The 4,013-nt window shown below is 40.9% G+C and overlaps 1 pseudogene; it reads left to right on the forward strand.

Annotated features, from left to right (window-relative positions):
- Window positions 1-318: 318 nt before the first annotated feature.
- LOC128165346 (uncharacterized) lies at window positions 319-3,801 on the forward strand (annotated as a pseudogene).
- Window positions 3,802-4,013: the final 212 nt, after the last annotated feature.

The following is a 4,013-nucleotide window of genomic DNA, read 5'->3' on the forward strand; positions in this document are numbered from 1 at the left end:
TTTGATCCGCTCCGACAAATTCTGATGTCGCTACACTTTGTTCAGCGACTATCAGAATATCGGAGCTTTTCAAGATCTGAATTTAATCAGATTGGTATATAAATAAATAAAAAGTCTTATGAATTATGACATGCATAATGAAAATTTACTGGAAAAAAAGGTATATTTATTTCATTTTGCATTCAAATTCATTTACTTTACGTCACTATTTTTTATTTTTATTGATTTATCATAATTCATCTTTGAGCACCTGCTGCGCTCGCCCCAACGGTCGCACCGTAAAACATATTATGTGTTGATTTATTCTTTTTATTTTTAATGAGTAAACTATGCCAAAGAGGAAGGTTCGAGAGGCCCCGCCTGCACCACGTGCAAAGCCGCGCGATCGGAAGCGGGTCGCAACAGACAGCGCTGGCTCGGATGGTCCACAGCATAGTGTAAATCTGGTCGATCTATCTGGTCCCCAGCATAGTGCGAATCTGGTTGATTTCCCCACCTCACCTAACCTAAATAGGGAAACCATGTCTACCCATAAGCAACCACCAGCGCTGAACAGGGAGCAGATGGACGAGGTGACACGGGCAGTCATTGCCGCCATGTCTTGTAGAGCAGAGACCTCTCATCCCCAGAATGAGATGACGCAGGATGCATCCGCAGAGTATCCAGGTACTGACATTCTGCCAACACTAGCCATAAGTAACAATCAAAACTCTCATGTGCAAAGTTACCATAATGACCTTGGGCACAATGTTTCCAATAACCTTAAGCTAAAAATAGCTAACGGCGAGTATGTTAACTTGGGTCTTTTAGTCGATCGCACTAATGAATCTAATCCTAATGACGATACAAAATACTTCTCTATGCAAGGTGGCAACATTACCTTGTCATCCAAATACAAACCCAAGGTTATTGCAGATATTCAGGTATGGACTGATGCATTTCTGGTCTATGCCTCTATATATGTCCTAGCACACCCTGAGTGCAGTACAGCTTTATTCAAATATATGCATACTATCAGGCTAGGGGCTAGTCGTGCAAAAGCTCTCGGCTGGAGAGATTATGACATCCAATTCCGTTTGAAAAAAGAATATAATCCAAATATGTCATTTGCTGCTGTTGACCAAGAGTTGTGGCTTTTATATATGTACAGCCCTCTGGCTGTTCAAGGGTCTGTGACACAAAACATCCCCCTTAGATGTTATGAATTCAATTATAAAGGTCAATGCAACAAAAGTGTATGTCAATACAAGCATGAGTGCATTTTGTGTTCTTTAAATCACCCCTATATCAAATGCAGACGCGGTTTAGGTTCTGATTCAACTTACAGGCCAAACAGCGTTTCAACATCCTGGCGCCCTCAGTTACCTAGAATGCAGTCAACCACGTCCACCTATGCTAGACCTGCCCTACCTCAGCGTCCCAGAGCCCCCCAAGCAACCCACCAATTTAGACCTTAGCACCATTGCTCACTCTCCGGTTAATGTCCTAAACTTAAGTAAATATCTCGCTCACTATCCAGATCAACTAGCTGCTTTTGAATTATTACAGGGTTTTACATATGGGTTTAAGCTTGGTTACCAGGGTCCACGGGTTGCATCAGACGCTAAAAACCTTAAATCTTTGTACTGTTTGCAGCGTGAAGCTATGCTGGCCGTCAACAAGGAACTCATTTTGGGGAGGGTTGCAGGCCCCTTTGTGTTTTCACCACTTCCTAATCTAAGGTTGTCACCGGTGGGCATGGTACCTAAAAAGATGGCTCATTTCGACTCATTCACCACCTATCATACCCATCTGGATCTAGTGTTAATGACTTTATTGACAAAAGTTTGTGTTCAGTCAAATATTCCTCTTTTGATGAAGCCCTTTGTATGTTAGCTAATCTGGGTCCCGGGGCATTCAAAAACGATGCTACGTGCCTGTAGGGACAGATCAAGTTGAGACAACATAGTGCATTATTTGGATGATTTTTTACTAGCTGGAAAAGCTAGATCACAGGACTGTGCCTATCTGATGGGTGTTTTTAGGGAAATTTGTACATAGTTAGGAGTCCCGTTAGCTGAAGACAAAACTCTTGGTCCCGCAAACTGTCTAGTGTATCTTGGCTTAGAAATTAACACATCTAGTATGACTGTTAAGATCCCCTCGGACAAAATTCAGCAGTTAAAGTTCAAGTTGTTGCATATTTTACAAAGACACAAAGTAACTTTACTAGAACTTCAAGAATTAACTGGGTTGCTGAACTTCTGTATTCGTGCTATCCCAGCTGGTAGGGCATTTGTTAGAAGGTTGTATGATGCATCCTGTGGGCTGTCGCGTCCTTATCACAGGCGTAGGGTTACTGAGGAAATGAGAAGGGATATTGACACTTGGTTAATGTTTTTGGAAAATTTCAATGGAGTTACATCATATAGATTGGTCAATTTGTCAAATGATTTTGATCTCCAGTTTTATACAGATAGTGAAGGTAATGGTGATTTAGGTTGCGGGGCGGTTTTGGGTCATCATTGGGCATACTTGGGTTGGCCAGACCATTGGAAGGCGTCAGATATCTTCTCGGACATAACATTTTTGGAGCTAGTTCCTATAACTATGGCCTTTGCAATTTGGGGCAGCAATCTGTCTGGTAAACGGCTAATAATTCATACTGATAATGAAGCCTTAGTTTCAATTCTCAATTGTAATACCTCAAAGTCCAAAAGAGTCATGTATTTGCTTAGGCAATTAGTTTTGCAAGGTCTGATGCTTAATATTCAGTTCAAAGCTAAGCATATAGCAGGGATATACAATGTTAAAGCAGATTCTCTTTCCCGACAGCAATGGAATCGATTCAAGGCCAGTTTTCCAGGAGCAAACAGCCAGCCATCAGCAATTCCTGCATCATTTCTGCACATGATTTACAGCTTAGATCCCAGGAGCTTCTGAGTTATGCTTTGTCAAACAATACCAGCAAACTATATGATACTGCAGTAAATGCATTCCATTTGTTTTGTCGAGTCTATCAAAGTCGGCCAGTTTGGCCCCCATCTCAGTCAGATTTAGTCAATTTTGTGTCATATCTATCACTGCAGAAATTTTCAGCCAACACAAAACATATGTTGCAGGTATTTCTTACCACTGTAAATTACATGGCTTCCCAGACAGAACCCAAGATTTTGTACTTTAAAAAGTTTTGCTGGGCCTGAGCCGCAGCAATCCCCACCATGACACTAGAAAACCAATTACCTTGCAGATTTTAACCACCATGGTCCAGACCCTCCCAAGCATCTGCCATTCATATTATGAATCCACACTTTTTACAACTATATTTGTTACAACATTCTTTGGGTTTTTCAGAATGGGCGAGTTAGTACAAAACACAAAGCAGGATGTGGGGCATGCTATCCAAGTGCAAAATGTGTCATATTCACCACTGGACAACACAATTAAAATTGTACTTCATCACTCAAAGACTGATCAGGCGGGTAGGGGGGCTGCCATTCAACTTAAGTCTACACATAAGATTGTTTGTCCTGTGTCCTGTATTAGGTTATATTTACAGTTGAGAGTTACTAGAGAAATTAGGTTTAGACACTAAGTTGTACAAGACACATTCATTCCGTATTGGTGCAGCATCTAATGCTTGGGCATCAGGAGCAAGTCAGCAGTCTATTGCAATTGAGGGTAGATGGAAATCTTCTTGCTTGCTTAATTATATCAGACAGTAGCTCCTCTCAAAAATGTTAAGGTATTGAAGGTGACAACCTTCTCTCATGTTTTATTTACATGTATTTAAAATTTTTTTAGATCATACAAGAATCTGGATTGTTGGGTCATCCATCATTAAACATGCTTTTTGTCATGCAAGAAAGTCTTGCCGGTGTAACGAAGAAATTTGACCCGGGTTGAAAATTGACCTGGGGGTCATTTTTCCACGTTGAATAATGAGACGAAAGTTGTTGAATAAAGACCCTAATCCGTTGAAAATTGACCCGCATCGTGGAATTTTGATCATGAAACCGGTTCAAAATTCAACA

Source organism: Crassostrea angulata, chromosome 10 (assembly GCF_025612915.1).
Source record: "Crassostrea angulata isolate pt1a10 chromosome 10, ASM2561291v2, whole genome shotgun sequence".
NCBI classification, from domain to species: domain Eukaryota; kingdom Metazoa; phylum Mollusca; class Bivalvia; order Ostreida; family Ostreidae; genus Magallana; species Magallana angulata.